General features: G+C 44.0%; 1 protein-coding gene across 2 annotated transcripts in view; it reads right to left on the reverse strand.

Annotated features, from left to right (window-relative positions):
- Window positions 1-20,404, reverse strand: part of MAPRE3 (microtubule associated protein RP/EB family member 3) — a 520,309-nt gene that overhangs the window by 282,571 nt on the left and 217,334 nt on the right. The gene's annotated exons all lie outside the window — the stretch shown is intronic.

Here is a 20,404-nt window from a genome sequence, read left to right on the forward strand (position 1 = left end):
TTAACAGTCATTCGACCGAAAACATGCAGAGAAAGGAAAACCATAGGGTGCAGTGGATGACTGTAGTTTAATGGAAAAATTACCTGCCTTAAAGTGACAGGGCGGGCCGTGGACTGGATACACTACAAGAGAAATAAATTTATCAGGTAAGCATAAATTATGTTTTCTCTTGTTAAGTGTATCCAGTCCACGGATCATCCATTACTTATGGGATACCAATACCAAAGCTAAAGTACACGGATGACGGGAGGGACAGGCAGGCTCTTTATACGGAAGGAACCACTGCCTGAAGAACCTTTCTCCAAAAAAACAGCCTCCGAAGAAGCAAAAGTGTCAAATTTGTAAAATTTGGAAAAAAGTATGAAGAGAAGACCAAGTTGCAGCCTTGCAAATCTGTTCAACAGAAAGCCTCATTCTTAAAGGCCCAAGTGGAAGCCACAGCTCTAGTAGAATGTGCTGTAATTCTTTCAGGAGGCTGCTGTCCAGCAGTCTCATAGGCTAACCGTATTATGCTACGAAGCCAAAAGGAGAGAGAGGTAGCCGAAGCTTTTTGACCTCTCCTCTGACCAGAATAAACGACAAATCAGGGAAGACGTTTGTCGAAAATCCTTAGTTGCCTGTAGATAAAATTTCAGGGCACGGACTACATCTAGATTGTGTAGCAGACGTTCCTTTTTCGAAGAAGGATTAGGACACAAAGATGGAACCACAATCTCTTGATTGATATTCCTGTTAGTGACCACCTTAGGTAGGAACCCAGGTTTAGTACGCAGAACTACCTTGTCTGAATGAAAAATCAGATAAGGAGAATCACAATGTAAGGCAGATAACTCAGAGACTCTTCGAGCCGAGGAAATCGCCATTAAAAACAGATCTTTCCAAGATAACAACTTGATATCAATGGAATGAAGGGGTTCAAACGGAACCCCCTGTAAAACATTAAGAACTAAGTTCAAACTCCATGGTGGAGCAACAGTTTTAAACACAGGCTTGATCCTAGCTAAAGCCTGACAAAAAGCTTGAACGTCCGGAACTTCTGACAGACGTTTGTGTAAAAGAATGGACAGAGCTGAAATCTGTCCCTTTAAGGAACTAGCGGATAAACCCTTTTCTAAACCTTCTTGTAGAAAAGACAATATCCTCGGAATCCTAACCTTACTCCATGAGTAACTCTTGGATTCGCACCAATATAAGTATTTGCGCCATATCTTATGGTAAATCTTTCTGGTAACAGGCTTCCTAGCCTGTATTAAGGTATCAATAACTGACTCAGAAAAACCACGTTTTGATAAAATCAAGCGTTCAAAGTCAGCTTCAGAGAAATTAGATTTTGATGTTTGAAGGGACCCTGGATCAGAAGGTCCTGTTTCAGAGGTAGCGACCAAGGTGGACATGATGACATGTCCACTAGATCTGCATACCAAGTCCTGCGTGGCCATGCAGGCGCTATTAGAATCACTGATGCTCTCTCCTGTTTGATTCTGGCAATCAATCGAGGAAGCATCGGGAAGGGTGGAAACACATAAGCCATCCCGAAGGTCCAAGGTGCTGTCAAAGCATCTATCAGAACCGCTCCCGGATCCCTGGATCTGGACCCGTAACGAGGAAGCTTGGCGTTCTGTCGAGACGCCATGAGATCTATCTCTGGTTTGCCCCAACGTCGAAGTATTTGGGCAAAGACCTCCGGATGAAGTTCCCACTCCCCCGGATGAAAAGTCTGACGACTTAAGAAATCCGCCTCCCAGTTCTCCACTCCCGGGATGTGGATTGCTGACAGGTGGCAAGAGTGAGACTCTGCCCAGCGAATTATCTTTGATACTTCCATCATTGCTAGGGAGCTTCTTGTCCCTCCCTGATAGTTGATGTAAGCTACAGTCGTGATGTTGTCCGACTGAAACCTGATGAACCCCCGAGTTGTTAACTGGGGCCAAGCCAGAAGGGCATTGAGAACTGCTCTCAATTCCAGAATGTTTATTGGTAGGAGACTCTCCTCCTGATTCCATTGTCCCTGAGCCTTCAGAGAATTCCAGACAGCGCTCCAACCTAGTAGGCTGGCGTCTGTTGTTACAATTGTCCAGTCCGGCCTGCTGAATGGCATCCCCCTGGACAGATGTGGCCGAGAAAGCCACCATAGAAGAGAATTTCTGGTCTCTTGATCCAGATTCAGAGTAGGGGACAAGTCTGAGTAATCCCCATTCCACTGACTTAGCATGCACAATTGCAGCGGTCTGAGATGTAGGCGTGCAAAGGGTACTATGTCCATTGCTGCTACCATTAAGCCGATCACCTCCATGCATTGAGCTACTGACGGGTGTTGAATGGAATGAAGGACACGGCATGCATTTTGAAGCTTTGTTAACCTGTCTTCTGTCAGGTAAATCTTCATTTCTACAGAATCTATAAGAGTCCCCAAGAAGGGAACTCTTGTGAGTGGAAAGAGAGAACTCTTCTTTTCGTTCACCTTCCATCCATGCGACCTTAGAAATGCCAGTACTAACTCTGTATGAGACTTGGCAGTTTGAAAGCTTGAAGCTTGTATCAGAATGTCGTCTAGGTACGGAGCTACCGCAATTCCTCGCGGTCTTAGTACCGCCAGAAGAGCACCCAGAACCTTTGTGAAGATTCTCGGAGCCGTAGCCAATCCGAATGGAAGAGCTACAAACTGGTAATGCCTGTCTAGAAAGGCAAACCTTAGATACCGGTAATGATCTTTGTGAATCGGTATGTGAAGGTAAGCATCCTTTAAATCCACTGTGGTCATGTACTGACCCTTTTGGATCATGGGTAAAATTGTCCGAATAGTTTCCATTTTGAACGATGGAACTCTTAGGAATTTGTTTAGGATCTTTAAATCCAAGATTGGCCTGAAAGTTCCCTCTTTTTTGGGAACCACAAACAGATTTGAGTAAAACCCTTGTCCTTGTTCCGACCGCGGAACCGGATGGATCACTCCCATTAATAAAAGATCTTGTACGCAGCGTAGAAACGCCTCTTTCTTTATTTGGTTTGTTGACAACCTTGACAGATGAAATCTCCCTCTTGGGGGAGAGAATTTGAAGTCTAGAAGGTATCCCTGAGATATGATCTCTAACGCCCAGGGATCCTGGACATCTCTTGCCCAAGCCTGGGCGAAGAGAGAAAGTCTGCCCCCCACTAGATCCGTTCCCGGATCGGGGGCCCTCGATTCATGCTGTCTTAGGGGCAGCAGCAGGTTTCCTGGCCTGCTTGCCCTTGTTCCAGGACTGGTTAGGTCTCCAGCCTTGTCTGTAGCGAGCAACAGCTCCTTCCTGTTTTGGTGCAGAGGAAGTTGATGCTGCTCCTGCTTTGAAATTACGAAAGGAACGAAAATTAGACTGTCTAGCCTTAGGTTTGGCTCTGTCTTGAGGCAGGGCATGGCCTTTACCTCCTGTAATGTCAGCGATAATTTCTTTCAACCCGGGCCCGAATAAGGTCTGCCCTTTGAAAGGTATATTAAGCAATTTAGATTTAGAAGTAACGTCAGCTGACCAGGATTTTAGCCACAGTGCTCTGCGTGCCTGAATGGCGAATCCGGAATTCTTAGCCGTAAGTTTAGTTAAATGTACTACGGCATCTGAAATAAATGAGTTAGCTAACTTAAGGGCTTTAAGCTTGTGTGTAATCTCATCTAATGGAGCTGATTCAAGTGTCTCTTCCAGAGACTCAAACCAAAATGCTGCTGCAGCCGTGACAGGCGCAATGCATGCAAGAGGTTGCAATATAAAACCTTGTTGAACAAACATTTTCTTAAGGTAACCCTCTAACTTTTTATCCATTGGATCTAAAAAGGCACAGCTATCCTCCACCGGGATAGTGGTACGCTTAGCTAAAGTAGAAACTGCTCCCTCCACCTTAGGGACCGTTTGCCATAAGTCCCGTGTGGTGGCGTCTATTGGAAACATCTTTCTAAATATCGGAGGGGGTGAGAACGGCACACCGGGTCTATCCCACTCCTTAGTAACAATTTCAGTAAGTCTCTTAGGTATAGGAAAAACGTCAGTACTCGCCGGTACCGCAAAATATTTATCCAACCTACACATTTTCTCTGGTATTGCAACTGTGTTACAATCATTCAGAGCCGCTAACACCTCCCCTAGTAATACACGGAGGTTTTCCAGCTTAAATTTAAAATTTGAAATATCTGAATCCAGTTTGTTTGGATCAGAACCGTCACCCGCAGAATGAAGCTCTCCGTCCTCATGTTCTGCAAATTGTGACGCAGTGTCTGACATGGCCCTAATATTATCAGCGCACTCTGTTCTCACCCCAGAGTGATCACGCTTACCTCTTAGTTCTGGTAATTTAGCCAAAACTTCAGTCATAACAGTAGCCATATCCTGTAATGTGATTTGTAATGGCCGCCCAGATGTACTCGGCGCTACAATATCACGCACCTCCCGAGCGGGAGATGCAGGTACTGACACGTGAGGCGAGTTAGTCGGCATAACTCTCCCCTCGTTGTTTGGTGAAATATGTTCAATTTGTACAGATTGACTTTTATTTAAAGTAGCATCAATACAGTTAGTACATAAATTTCTATTGGGCTCCACTTTGGCTTTAGCACATATAGCACAGATATCTTCCTCTGAATCAGACATGTTTAACACACTAGCAAATAAACTAGCAACTTGGAAATACTTTTCAAGTAATTTACTATAATATGAAAACGTACTGTGCCTATAAGAAGCACAGAAAAAGTTATGACAGTTGAAAATTAATAAACTGAAAAGTTATAGCATCAAATCTTTGTAAAAAACACAATTTTAGCAAAGGATTGCTCCCATTAGCAAAGGATAACTAACCCTGATAGCAGAAAAAAAAAAAAAAAATACAGAAATAAACGTTTTTTTTATCACAGTCAACTACAATCTCACAGCTCTGCTGTGAGTGATTACCTCCCTCAAAACAAGTTTTGAAGACCCCTGAGTTCTGTAGAGATGAACCGGATCATGCAGGGAAGACAATAAACTTCTGACTGAATTTTTTGATGCGTAGCAAAAGCGCCAAAAAAGGCCCCTCCCCCTCACACATAACAGTGAGAGAGATCAGTAAACTGTCATAAATTAAATAAAACGACTGCCAAGTGGAAAAAAATAGTGCCCAAAACATTTTTTCACCCAGTACCTCAGAAAATTAAACGATTTTACATGGCAGCAAAAAACGTTTAACATTAATAAATTGAGTGTTATTAAAAAGCCTGTTGCTAGTCCCTGCAAATTAGGCTAAAGTTTTATGCATACAGTATAATTCCAGTGAAGTGCCATTCCCCAGAATACTGAAGTGTAAAATATACATACATGACAGCCTGATACCAGTTGCTGCTACTGCATTTAAGGCTGAGTTTACATTATATCAGTATGGCAGAATTTTCTCATCAATTCCATTGTCAGAAAATAATAAGCTGCTACATACCTCTTTGCAGATTAATCTGCCCGCTGTCCCCTGATCTGAAGTTTACCTCTCCTCAGATGGCCGAGAAACAGCAATATGATCTTAACTACTCCGGCTAAAATCATAGAAAAACTCAGGTAGATTCTTCTTCAAATTCTACCAGAGAAGGAATAACACACTCCGGTGCTATTATAAAATAACAAACTTTTGATTGAAGGTATGAAACTAAGTATAATCACCACAGTCCTCTCACACATCCTATCTATTCGTTGGGTGCAAGAGAATGACTGGTAATGGCAGTTAGGGGAGGAGCTATATAGCAGCTCTGCTGGGTGAATCCTCTTGCACTTCCTGTTGGGGAGGAGTTAATATCCCATAAGTAATGGATGATCCGTGGACTGGATACACTTAACAAGAGAAATACGCTCTCCGTATTCAGCATTGCACCAGCAGCTCAGTGCATTTGTGCTCCTTCAACAAAGGATACCAAAATGTAGAACCTTGCATTTTCCAGTATTAAATCTAATTTTCCATTTAGCAGCCCATTCTTCCAATGTTTGTAATTCCCCTTGCAAAGCAATTTCATCCTGCGCTGACCTAATAAATGTACACAACTTTGTATCATCTGCAAAAAACACAATTTATGCTTACCTGATAAATTTATTTCTCTTGTGGTGTATCCAGTCCACGGATCATCCATTACTTATGGGATATTCTCACTCCCAACAGGAAGTTGCAAGAGGACCCACAGCAAAGCTGTTATATAGCTCCTCCCCTCACTACCATATCCAGTCATTCGACCGAAAACAAGCAGAGAAAGGAGAAACCATAGGGTGCAGTGGTGACTGTAGTTTAAATTTAAAAATAACCTGCCTTAAAATGACAGGGTGGGCCGTGGACTGGATACACCACTAGAGAAATAAATTTATCAGGTAAGCATAAATTGTGTTTTCTCTAGTAAGGTGTATCCAGTCCACGGATCATCCATTACTTATGGGATACCAATACCAAAGCTAAAGTACACGGATGAAGGGAGGGACAAGGCAGGTACTTAAACGGAAGGTACCACTGCCTGTAAAACCTTTCTCCCAAAAATAGCCTCCGAAGAAGCAAAAGTATCAAATTTGTAGAATTTTGAAAAAGTATGAAGCGAAGACCAAGTCGCCGCCTTGCAAATCTGTTCAACAGAAGCCTCATTTTTAAAGGCCCAAGTGGAAGCCACAGCTCTAGTAGAATGAGCTGTAATCCTTTCAGGGGGCTGCTGTCCAGCAGTCTCATAGGCTAAGCGTATTATGCTTCTTAGCCAAAAAGAAAGAAAGGTTGCCGAACAAAGCAGATGTTTGTCGAAAATCTTTAGTAGCTTGTAAGTAAAACTTTAAAGCACGAACCACGTCCAGATTGTGTAATAGACGTTCCTTCTTTGAAGAAGGATTGGGACACAAGGATGGAACAACAATCTCTTGATTGATATTCTTGTTAGATACCACCTTAGGTAAAAACCCAGGCTTGGTACGTAGAACTACCTTATCAGAATGAAAGATCAGATAAGGAGAATCACATTGTAAGGCAGATAGCTCAGACACTCTACGAGCCGAGGAGATAGCTACCAGAAAAAGGACTTTCCAAGATAAAAGCTTTATATCTATGGAATGAAGAGGTTCAAACGGAACTCCTTGAAGAACCTTAAGAACCAAATTGAAGCTCCATGGTGGAGCAACAGGTTTGAACACAGGCTTGATTCTGACTAAAGCCTGACAAAATGCCTGAACGTCTGGAACATCTGCCAGACGCTTGTGCAAAAAAATAGACAGAGCAGAAATCTGTCCCTTTAAGGAACTAGCTGACAAACCCTTTTCCAAGCCTTCTTGGAGAAAAGATAATATCCTGGGAATCCTGACCTTACTCCATGAGTAACCCTTGGATTCGCACCAATAAAGATATTTAAGCCATATCTTATGGTAAATCTTCCTAGTGACAGGCTTTCGTGCCTGTATTAAGGTATCAATGACTGACTCGGAGAAGCCACGCTTTGATAAAATCAAGCGTTCAATCTCCATGCAGTCAGTCTCAGAGAAATTAGATTTGGATGGAGGAAAGGACCCTGAAGTAGAAGGTCCTGTCTCAGAGGCAGAGTCCATGGTGGCAATGATGACATGCCCACTAGATCTGCATACCAGGGCTATTAGAATCACTGATGCTCTCTCCTGCTTGATCTTGGCAATCAGGCGAGGGAGCAGAGGAAACGGTGGAAACACATAAGCCAGGTTGAAAGACCAGGGCGCTGCTAGAGCGTCTATCAGCGTCGCCCTGGGGTGCCTGGACCTGGATCCGTAACAAGGAAGCTTGGCGTTCTGTCGAGACGCCATGAGATCCAGTTCTGGTTTGCCCCAGCGATGAATCACTTGTGCAAACACCTCCGGATGGAGCTCCCACTCCCCCGGATGAAAAGTCTGTCGACTTCCGCCTCCCAGTTCTCTACACCTGGGATATGAATAGCTGATAGATGGCAAGAGTGTATCTCTGCCCACTGAATTATCTTTGAGACTTCTAACATCGCTTGGGAACTTCTTGTTCCCCCTTGATGGTTGATGTAAGCCACAGTCGTGATGTTGTCCGACTGAAATCTGATGTACCTCAGAGTTGCCAACTGAGGCCAAGCCTGAAGAGCATTGAATATCGCTCTTATCTCCAGAATATTTATTGGAAGGAGAGACTCCTCCTGAGTCCACGATCCCTGAGCCTTCAGGGAGTTCCAGACTGCACCCCAACCTAGAAGGCTGGCATCTGTTGTTACAATTGTCCAATCTGGCCTGCGAAAAGGTCATACCTTTGGACAGATGGACCCGAGATAGCCACCAGAGAAGAGAATCCCTGGTCACTTGGTCCAGATTCAGTTGAGGAGACAAATCTGTGTAATCCCCGTTCCACTGACTGAGCATGCATAGTTGCAGCGGTCTGAGATGTAAGCGTGCAAACGGCACTATGTCCATTGCCGCTACCATTAAGCCGATTACTTCCATACACTGAGCCACCGAAGGACGCGGAATGGAATGAAGAACCCGGCAGGAATTTAGAAGCTTTGATAACCTGGACTCCGTCAGGTAAATTTTCATTTCTACAGAATCTATCAGAGTCCCTAGAAAGGAAACTCTTGTGAGTGGGGATAGAGAACTCTTTTCCTCGTTCACTTTCCACCCATGCGACCTCAGAAATGCCAGTACTATGTCTGTATGAGACCTGGCAATTTGGAAGTTTGACGCCTGTATCAGGATGTCGTCTAAATAAGGGGCTACTGCTATGCCCCGCGGCCTTAGGACCGCCAGAAGGGACCCTAGAACCTTTCGTGAAGATTCTTGGGGCTGTAGCTAATCCAAAGGGAAGAACTACAAACTGGTAATGCCTGTCTAGAAAGGCAAACCTGAGAAACCGATGATGATCTTTGTGTATCGGAATGTGAAGGTAAGCATCCTTTAGATCCACTGTAGTCATATATTGACCCTCCTGGATCATAGGTAGGATGGTACGAATAGTTTCCATCTTGAATGATGGAACTCTGAGGAATTTGTTTAAGATCTTTAGATCCAAAATTGGTCTGAATGTTCCCTCTTTCTTGGGAACCACAAACAGATTTGAGTAAAAACCCTGTCCTTGTTCCTCTTTTGGAACTGGATGGATCATTCCCATAACTAGGAGGTCTTTTACACAGCGTAAGAGTGCCTCTCTCTTTATCTGGTTTGCAGATAATTGTGAAAGGTGAAATCTCCCTATGGGGGGAGAAGCTTTGAAGTCCAGAAGATACCCCTGGGATATAATTTCCAACGCCCAGGGATCCTGAACATCTCTTGCCCACACCTGGGCAAAGAGTGAAAGTCTGCCCCCCACTAGATCCGTTACCGGATAGGGGGCCGTTCCTTCATGCTGTCTTAGAGGCAGCAGCAGGTTTTTTAGCCTGCTTACCTTTGTTCCAGGTCTGGTTTGGCCTCCAGACCGCTTTGGACTGAGCAACAGTTCCCTCTTGTCTTGCATTAGAGGAGGTTGATGCCGCACTTGCCTTGAAGTTTCGAAAGGCACGAAAATTAGACTGTTTGGCCCTGGATTTGGACCTGTCCTGAGGAAGGGCATGACCTTTACCTCCAGTGATATCAGCAATAATCTCCTTCAAACCAGGCCCGAATAAGGTCTGCCCCTTGAAGGGAATGTTAAGCAGCTTAGATTTTGAAGTCACGTAAGCCATAGCGCTCTGCGCGCCTGTATAGCAAAACCAGAATTCTTAGCCGTTAGTTTAGTCAAATGAACAATGGCATCAGAGACAAAAGAATTGGCTAGCTTAAGTGCCCTAAGTTTGCCAAGTATGTCATCCAATGGAGTCGCTACCTGTAAGGCCTCTTCCAGAGACTCAAACCAGAACGCCGCAGCAGCAGTGACAGGGGCAATGCATGCAAGGGGCTGTAGGATAAAACCTTGTTGACAAAATATTTTCTTAAGGTAACCTTCTAATTTTTTATCCATTGGATCTGAAAAAGCACAACTTGATGTACTTGGCGCCATTTCAGCATGAGTCCCTTGAGCGGGAGTCAAAGAATCTGACACGTGGGGAGAGTTAGTCGGCATAACTTCCCCCTCGCTAGATTCCTCTGGTGATACATTTTTTAAAGACATAATATGATCTTTATTGCTTAAAGTGAAATCAGTACATTTGGTACACATTCTAAGAGGGGGTTCCACCATGGCCTTTAAACATAATGAACAAGGAGTTTCCTCTATGTCAGACATGTTTATACAGACTAGCAATGAGACTAGCAAGCTTGGAAAACACTTTAATTCAAGTTAACAAGCAATACAAAAAAACGGTACTGTGCCTTTAAGGGAAACAAATTTTGTCAAAATTTGAAAAACAGTGAAAAAAGGCAGTTACACAAACGAAATTTTTACAGTGTATGTAATAGGCTAACAGAGCATTGCACCCACTTGCAAATGGATGATTAACCCCTTAGTTCAAAAAACGGATCAAAAAAATGACAGACGTTTTTTAACAGTCCCAGCAAAGTGCCACAGCTTTACTGTGGCTCCTACCTCCCCCAATAAACGATTTTAGGCTCTTTAGAGATGTCCTGTAGCATTCAGGGGACTCCTGAGGAAAACTGGATGTCTCAGTCTGTAATTTTAACTGCGCAAAAAAAGCGCTAAAATAGGCCCCTCCCACTCATATTACAACAGTGGAAAGCCTCAGGAAACTGTTTCTAGGCAAAAATACAGCCAGCCATGTGGAAAAAATTAGGCCCCAATAAGTTTTATCACCAAGCATATATAAAAAACGATTAAACATGCCAGCAAACGTTTTATATAGCATATCTATAAGGGTATTACCCCTGAGAGTAAGCATGATACCAGTCATTATTAAATCACTGTATTCAGGCTTAACTTACATTTATCAGGAATCAGCAGCATTTTCTAGCATTTCCAATCCTAGAAAAAATCATAACTGCACATACCTGATAGCAGAATAAACTGCCCGCCATTCTCCCTCTGAAGTTACCTCACTCCTCAGACATGTGTGAGAACAGCAATGGATCTTAGTTACAACCTGCTAAGATCATAGAAAACTCAGGCAAATTCTTCTTCTATCTCTGCCTGAGAAAAAATAGCACAACTCCGGTACTATTTAAAATAACAAACTTTTGATTGAAGTTAATAAACTAACTATTTTTCACCACTCTCCTCTTACTACATCCATGCGCGTTGAGAGTTGCAAGAGAATGACTGGATATGGTAGTGAGGGGAGGAGCTATATAACAGCTTTGCTGTGGGTCCTCTTGCAACTTCCTGTTGGGAGTGAGAATATCCCATAAGTAATGGATGATCCGTGGACTGGATACACCTTACTAGAGAAATAGAGATGTTGCTGCTTGCTCCAAGTCATTAATAAAAACTATTAAAAAGAGTAGGGCCCAGTACTTACTCATGGGGGAGTTGTGATTACCTTTGTCTAATCTGAGTATGACCCATTTACTCATTGCGCTCTGTCTTTTTTCCAGTTATTTATCCATGAGTTAACATTTTTAGCTATTCCCAGTCCCTTGACTTTGTACAATAATCTCTCATGTGGCACTGTATCAAACGCCTTTCCAAAATCCAAGTACAGGTAGAAAACCCTTTATCCATACATGAAACTTGTATTTAATATTACACGCAATTTAATCCAGAAAATCTCTCTCCAAGTGGAATGCCTCCAAGATTTACCCAATGCTGTAATGGACTAATAATCTTAACACCCAGTGAATATTATTATTATTATTAAAAAGGAAAAGGATTGGATTTTGGAATGTTTGCATCTGTAAATTGTGACAGTTTGGAGAGGGGATAGGATCAAGTGTAAACAACAATATTTTAAGTCATTTAAGCAATATTTACATGTCATTATATAGCTTATATATGCAGCCTAAAGGTAGTTTTATAGTAAAAGTCAAACACTGTCCAGCACCTTCCAGTTTACTCACGTGCAAGCTGTAGGGGCCCGCAACCCCAAGAGCAAAGCAAAATCCCCAGTGCTGCTGTTTTTCTATTGAATAAAGGTAGTTTTATATCATATTTAATACTTTTGTGTACATAGTACAGTACTGTTACCAGAAAAGTAATAGTTGTTGTTTTAAATAAATATAGACTAATATTTGCATTTTAGAACACAAAGAAACAAACCAAAGTCACAGGCAGAGAAGATTATGACTTACAGGTGGGGAAAAACAGTAATTTTTTCGGGTTGATTGACACCTCCCTGCGATTGGCCGCGAGTCTGCAGGGGACGGCGTTGCACCAGCAGCTCTTGTGAGCTGCTGGTGCAATGCTGAATACGGAGAGTGTATTGCTCTCCGCATTCAACGAGGTCTTGCGGACCTGATCCGCACTGACGGATCAGGTCCGCAATACCTTTGATACATAGGCCTCATAATCTTGTTTACACTAATATAATCTCTTATAATCCCTTCAAGTATCTTCCCCAATACGATTGTCAGACTAACTGGTCTATAGCTCCATGGATCAGCCCAGCTTCCCTTTTTAAAAAGTGGCACCACATCAGCTTTACACCAGTCATGGGGTACTATGCCTAAGGATAATGAGACCTGAAAACTTAAGAGAAAATTACCTTAAAACCTTTGGATGTATTCCATCTGGACTTATTTATCTTAATATTATTCATTTTTCCTGATATCATCTAGAGATAATAGTTATTGATATGGGCTTGTATGTTCTTGTTTGTTTCAGTGTATCTCCCACTGGTTCCTCTCTTGTGTATACTGAATAAAAGAACTGGTTTATACCTCAGCCTTCTCCTTGTCACTGTTAAAGGGACACTGAACCCAATTTTTTTCTTGTGTGATTCAGATAGAGCATGCAATTTTGAGCAACTTTCTAATTTATTCCTATTATCAAATTTTCTTCATTCTCTTGGTATGTTTATTTGAAAAGCAAGAATGTAAGTTTAGATGCCGGCCCATTTTTGGTGAACAACCTGGGTTGTCCTTGCTGATTGGACAGCATTAATAAACAAGTGCTGTCCATGGTCTGAACCAAAAATTAGCTGGCTCCTTAGCTTAGATGCCTTATTTTTCAAATAAAGATAGCAAGAGAACAAAGAAAAATTGATAATAGGAGTACATTAGAAAGTTGCTTAACCCTTTGAGTGCTAACGACGGCTCTGAGCCACGCAAAGTTTCCCACTCTGGTGCTAACGACAGCTCAGAGGCGCCGCTAGCACTCTCCCACCTTGAGGGAGATCTGGGGGCTCCCACCCGGACTCCCACCCGCTACTACCCTGGAGATCAGGCCTACATTGTGACAGGCATCGCTGGGGCTTCATGTTATGCACAGTGACATCACGCGCAATGACGTGATGACGTCACCGTGCAACTTTATTTATACTTAACAATGTTAAGTATAGGAGCAGGGGGCATGCTGCTTAGAAGCCTGTATCTCAGGCATCTAAGCAGCTACAGACCCCCAAGACCCACCGTTGGAAAGGTAATCGCTGGGCAATGCTTCCACATTTTGTTATAAAAACAAACTAGATAGCACAGAACTGAAACTTGTATTTAATATTACACACAATTTAATCCAGAAAATCTCTCTCCAAGTGGAATGCCTCCAAGATTTACCCAATGCTGTAATGGACTAATAATCTTAACGCCCAGTGAATATTATTATTATTTATTTATAAAGCACCAACATTTTACACAGCGCTATACAAAGGTACATTACAATCATAAGGGAACAATACAATACAAACTGATAACTGAATCCAGATATTTTAATTTGATTTCTAATTGATTTTTTAGCTAGTGTGGAGATCTAAAGGCTGCAGTAGTAGATGCACTCCTTCACACGACTCCTCAAGGGTTTATATGGTTCACAATTTGTTTGATGAACCCTCTCCCAGATTTGTCAGAAACTCATCATTTTCACTTTGATATCCCCTCTTTAAACTGACCATTTCTGGCACACCTCATTGTGTGAAAAGTCTCCAGCCTTACTCCTGAAGTTTCCCTAATTTCTCAATAAATCAGATGCACATTTTAACAAAATGATTCTTTGCAGGCCTCCTTACTAGAATTTTATTTTAGGAGATACCTTCCTTTCTTTCCAAGAAAATTGAGCTTTCTCATTATTGAAACAGTCCTCTTTTCCAGGCACCAAGAATATGTTATCAGCTGTGAGGCAGGCATTGACTTTACTTGTGGTGCTTTCTCTATTCAACGAGGTGCTTCATCTTTTTCTTCTTCGAGCAGACTGGTCATCAAAGCTTAGTTAGTTTTTTTATTTTTTAAACTAGCAAGTCTATAGTCTTGTAATAAACATGATATTACTCTATGTTTGTGACAAAAAAATCAATCATGGTTATATTTCGCCCCCCTAGTTATTTCTTCTATTTTCTTACAAAGATTAATGTTCTATGTTTCTTTCTCAGAATCCACCTCATTATTAAATCTTTCATATTTCACTCTCTAATTCTCCAGAGCTCAATTCAATGAATAATTATTTTCTCAACTGCATTTTAGTGGACATTCCCTATCATCCGAGGGCCTCTTTGCCCATCTTTGTGCTTATTACTTCATCCTGGAACTTCTGGTCTGCTTACATTATCTTCTGCAACTGTGATGGTGTCTTTGATCCTACAGTTTTATATTATCAGGTTTTCTCTTAGCACTAAAGAGGATGGATTTGTTTGGGACAGTGCCTTGTAACGGTATACTGATTGGTTAATACTGATGTCTAGGGTTTTTGCACCGGCTATGATGGGAAGGAGAGAGTGGTGGCTATGTTTCTTATCCTTTTCCTAGCCACCATTTCAGGGCTTTAAGGACATTTTACTAGGCATCTGGGGGGGTTAGCAACTCTTTTTCAATCCCTATTGTTTACATTTGACTCTAATGTACCTGACATATGATAAATTGCTAGTGAAAATAAAAAACATAAATTATGCTTACCTGATAATTTCATTTCTATCAAGGGGAGGAAAGTCCATGGCTTCATTCATTACTATTGGGAATTAAGAACCTGGTCACCAGGAGGAGGTAAAGACACCCCAGCCAAAGGCTTAAATACCTTTCCCACTTCCCTCATCCCCCAGTGATTCTGCCGAGGGAACCAGGAACAGTAGGAGAAATATCAGGGTATAAAAGGTGCCAGAAGATGATTAAATTATGGTCCGCCCCACGGAGATACGGGCGGGAGCCGTGGACTCTCCTCCCCTCGATGGAAATTAAATTATCAGGTAAGCATAATTTATGTTTTCCATCTAAAGGGGAGGAGAGTCCACTGCTTCATTCATTACTATTGGGAACATATACCCAAGCATTAGAGGACACTGAATGAAACCGGGAGGGTAAAAAAGCAGACCCTAATCTAAGGGCACCACAGCCTGCAAAACCTTTTTCCCAAAAACAGACGTCAAATTTGTAAAACTTTGTAAAAGTGTGTAAGGAGGACCAGGTAGCCGCCTTACAAATTTGCTCCATAGAGGCCTCATTCTTGAAGGCCCAAGACAAAGCCACAGCTCTAGTTGAATGAGCCATGATCCTCTGAGGAAGCCTATGTCCCGCTGTCTCATAAGCCAAGCAAATCAAGCTCCTCAACCAAAAAGACAAAGAAGTAGCAGAGGCCCTTTGCCCCTTGCGCTTCCCAGAATACACCACAAAAAGAGATGTAGACTGTCTGAAATCCTTTGTAGTCTGAAAATAGAACTTCAAGGCACGAACCACATCCAGGTTATGAAGTAACCTCTCCGTTGAAGAAGAAGGGTTAGGTCACAAAGAAGGAACAACTATTTCCTGACTGATGTTACGGTTAGACACCACCTTAGGGAGAAACCCCAACCCAGTGCAAAGTACAGACTTATCCGCATGAAACACCAGATAAGGAGGATCACATTGCAAGGCAGCTAGTTCAGATACTCTGCGTGCCGATGTAATAGTCAACAGGAAGAGAACCTTCCAGGACAGAATCTTAATGTGAATGGAATGCATAGGTTCAAACGAAACCCTCTGCAAAACCTTAAGGACTATTAAGCTCCAAGGTGGAGCAGACTGTCTAAAGACAGGCCTGATTCTAGACAGAGCCTGAACAAAAGATTGGATGTCAGGGAGCTCAGCGAGTCTCCTATGCAACAAAACTGATAATGCCGAAATCTGTCCCTTTAAGGAACTAGCGGCAAGACCCTTCTCCAAACCATCTTCGAGAAAGGACAGAATCCTGGATACCTTCACCTTATGCCAAGGATATCCATGCTTCTCACACCAGGACAAGTAAATCCACCACACCTTATGGTAGTTGCGACGAGTGACTGGCTTCCTTGCCTGAATAAGAGTATCAATCACACTGTCAGAAAAGCCTCTCTTGGCTAAGACCAGGCGTTCAATCTCCACGCATTCAGCCTCAGATAATCTAGATTTCGATGTTGAAAGGGGCCCTGTGACAGCAGATCCCTGCGACATTGCGACAGGGTAACCTCCACGGCGGAGAGGATGCCATCCCCACCAGATCTGCAAACCACATTCTCCGCGGCCATGAAGGAGCAATCAGAATGGCCGGGGCCCGCTCCTTTTTGATGCGTGCCACTACTCAAGGTAGAAGTGGTAATGGTGGAAAAAGGCATCTATCAGCTCTGCCTGGGGATCCCTGGACCTCAACCCGGATCGAGGTAGCTAGCAATTGAGTCTGGACACCATGAGATCTATCTCCGGCATTCCCCAACTGTGACAAATTTCCACAAACACCTCGGGGTGAAGAGACCATTCCCCCAGATGGAAGGATTGTCTGCTGAGAAAGTCCGCTTCCCAGTTGTCTACACCTGGAATGTGAATCGCTGAGAGCGAGCAGTCATGGGACTCCGCCCACTCCAGAATCTGAGACATATCCCTCATCGCAAGGAAGCTCCTCATACCCCCCTGATGGTTGATGTAAGCCACCGAGGTAATGTTGTCGGCCTGGAATCTGATAAAACTGACCGACTCCAGAGAAGGCCATGCCTTCAGAGCATTGTAAATTGCTCGTAGTTCTAGGATGTTGATCAGAAGGAGAGACTCCTCCCTGGACCACTTTCCTTGTGCCATCCTGGCACCCCAAACAGCTCCCCATCCTGTCAGACTGGCGTCCGTGGTCACAATCTCCCAGGACGGTCTCAAGAAGGATGTCCCCATGGACAGTTGCTCCGGACGGATCCACCAAGAGAGGGAGCTCCGAGTCTGAGCATCCATGTATATCAGATCTGAATGATTGCCGTTCCACTGTATCAAGATGCACAATTGAAGAGGTCTGAGATGGAACCTGGCGAATGGGATGACATCTATGCTTGACACCATGAACCTATCACCTCCATACATTGAGCCACCAACGGGCTTGTGGAGGACTGAAGGGCAAGACAGGTGGAAGCAAGCTTCCTGCGCCACTGGTCTGTGAGAAATATCTTCATGGACATAGAGTCTATTATCGTGCCCAGGAACTCCACCCTGTTACTGGGAACCAGGAAACTCTTTCCAGAGTTGATCTTCCGACCGTGAGATTGGAGCAGAAGAGCCCTCGAATGATCCTCTGCAAGGCTGAGCGACGGTGCCTCAATTAGGATGTAGTCCAGGTAAGGCGCCACCGCAATGCCCCTGGATCTGCCCACTGCAAGCAGCGCCCCCAGAACCTTCATGAAGACCCTCGGGGCCGTCTCCAGACCGAAAGGAAGGGCCACAAACTGGAAGTGTTGGTCCAGAAACTCAAATCTTAGGAACCTGAATTGGTCCCTGTGAATTGGCACATGAAGGTAAGCATCCTTCAAGTCTACAGTTGTCATGAACTGTCCCTTTTGAACTAGGGGCAGAAAAGATTTGATTGTTTCCATTTTGAACGATGGAACACTCAGAAACTTGTTTAAACACTTTAGGTCCAGAATCGGGCGGAACGTGCCCTCCTTCTTTGGAACCACAAAAAGGTTGGAATAGTACCCATGACCCCTTTCTGCAAGGGTACTGGTACGATAACCCAGAGAGAGGCGAGATCTCTCACACACTCTAGAAAGGCCTCTCTCTTCTCTGGTCTTGAAGACAGGTTTGACAGGAGGAATCTGCCCTCGGGATCTGAACCCTGTCCTGTAACCCTGGGAGACAACTTCTAGAACCAAGGGTTTCCTGAACGTCCTGCAACCATGCGTCTGAGAATTGAGATAATCTGCCCCCTACGTGATCCGGAGACCGGTCGGGGGTCGCCCCTTCATGCCAATTTGGTCTCGGCAGGCTTCTTGCTCTGCTTAGACTTGTTCCAAGATTGAGCCGGCTTCCAAGATCCCTTGGACTGGTCCGCTTTCGCGGAGGGTTGCTGGTGCTGGGCCTTGTCCACACGAAAGGGACGAAAATTAGAACCCTTAGGCTTAGCCTTCTTATCCTGCGGTAGGAAAGCTCCCTTGCCTGCCGTAACCGTGGATATGATCAAATCCAATCCTGGACCGAACAGGATTTTTCCTTGAAAAGGTAGGGACAACTGCCTCAATATAGAGGTCATGTCCGCATACCAAGATTTTAGCTACAGAGCCCTGCACGCTAAAACAGAAAAACCTGACACCTTAGCATTCAGGCGAATAATTTGCATATTGGCATCACAAATGAAAGAATTGGCGACCTTCAGCACCTTAATCTTCTCCTGTATCTCGTTGATGGAAGTTTCCCCCTCGACCATGTCACACAGGGATTCACACCAATATGTCGCAGCTCCAGCAACCACCGCAACGGCCGCTGCTGGCTGAAAAACAAACCCCATGTGCTGAAACATCTTTCGCAACATGTTTTCGACTTTTTATCCATGGGCTCCTTAAACGACAAACTATCCTTGGGGGGAATAGTCGTCCGCTTCGCGAGCGTAGAGATAGCCCCATCCATCTTAGGGATGGTCCCCCACAGCTCAAGCTGAGAGTCTGGAACGGGAAACAGTTTCTTAAAGGAAGAAGAAGGGGAAAACGAAGAACCTAATTGCTCTGATTCGTTCTTAATAATATTAGCCATCTTAACGGGAACCGCGAAAGACTACCCTGTCCTCGTATACCTTGTCAAGCATAGGAATCGCAGGTTCCTCCTACACCTATAACCAGGCTCCTCCGCCGCCGGAGGTTTAGATGACACGGACTCCGACCCAGAAGGAGCATCCTTCGAAGAGTTGGAGTGGGCCTCGTCATCGTATAGAGCCTCTGGAACTTCCATCGGCGAGGACAAACCCTGGGCCGGGCCGCTATGATAAACCCTAAGCTTGGGCAAGATGTGGTAAGGCGTGGATTTCTTTCGAAACCGCCGATTCCAGTTGGTCCACAAAGTCTGACGGCCAATAAATCTCACCCGAAGGAGAAACGGTTGGACCCCGGGGTGCTGCATGTGCAATCGGAGATGAATGCAGGGAACACACCTCCAGGGACGAAGAATCCTTAGAGGTGGACGGCTCAATAGTACTAGACATCAGTTTACATTTAGATGTTGTAACTTTATCGAGGCATGTGGAACATAGTTAAGCAGGCTGATCTACCAGAACCGCTTCACAATAAACACAGGAATGAGACTTTGTTATGGAGGGAGAAGCATCTAACGCATCAGAGTCCTCCATCGCTTGCGCATATGGGAAGGCTAATTTAATATACAAAAAGGCACCTTTATACTACCAGTGGCCGGGGCACTCACCACCTCCTAGGACCCGGACTACAGAAACCGCTATGTCTCCTGCGCTACAGATCAACAGAGAAGGATAGATAGACACACCCAGTCACGTGGAATGCCTGGCAGGACCGCCCTGCACTTAGGGAAAACGCGTCAAAAATGGCCGCGCAAGATTCCCGTACGTAACCTGAAAGTCCCACACATTGCCAGAGCCGCATCTCGCACATAACGCAGCAATGGCACAATAAACAATAAAATGTATAAACCCCTCCTGTTCAATAATCCCCCTTTCCAGGAATATTAACCCTTGATTCTGTAAAAATAAAAAGGCGCCACACTGTGACCCTGTTTTCTATGTTATCATTATTAATAAAAAAATTAAACGATCTTACCAGAATCTACGCCGTGGAACAGGAACACAGACCTTCAAGTGTGACAGGTTAGTAGCCTCACTCCTGACATGGACTTGAGTGTAGAAAGCAGGCAGCGAAACTCGTCAACGCTGATTTCTTATGGAGCTATTAATATGAGTCAGGATGGTTTTTGCAGAAAGACTCACCCTGCATCTCCGGACTCTAACTTTCGCCCAGGCTCTCACTGAGAGGCTGACAGGACTACTTAAAACTCCAGTCCCACTGCGAAGAGTACTACTCTCCATAAGAAACTACTCTGAAACTCCGGCACTCCTCTGCCATCCTCCTGTGACGAAAGGCAAAGAATGACTGGGGGATGAGGGAAGTGGGGGAAGTATTTAAGCATTTGGCTGGGGTGTCTTTGCCTCCTCTTGGTGGCCAGGTGCTTAATTCCCAATAGTAATGAATGAA

This window comes from Bombina bombina, chromosome 4 (assembly GCF_027579735.1).
Source record: "Bombina bombina isolate aBomBom1 chromosome 4, aBomBom1.pri, whole genome shotgun sequence".
NCBI lineage: Eukaryota > Metazoa > Chordata > Amphibia > Anura > Bombinatoridae > Bombina > Bombina bombina.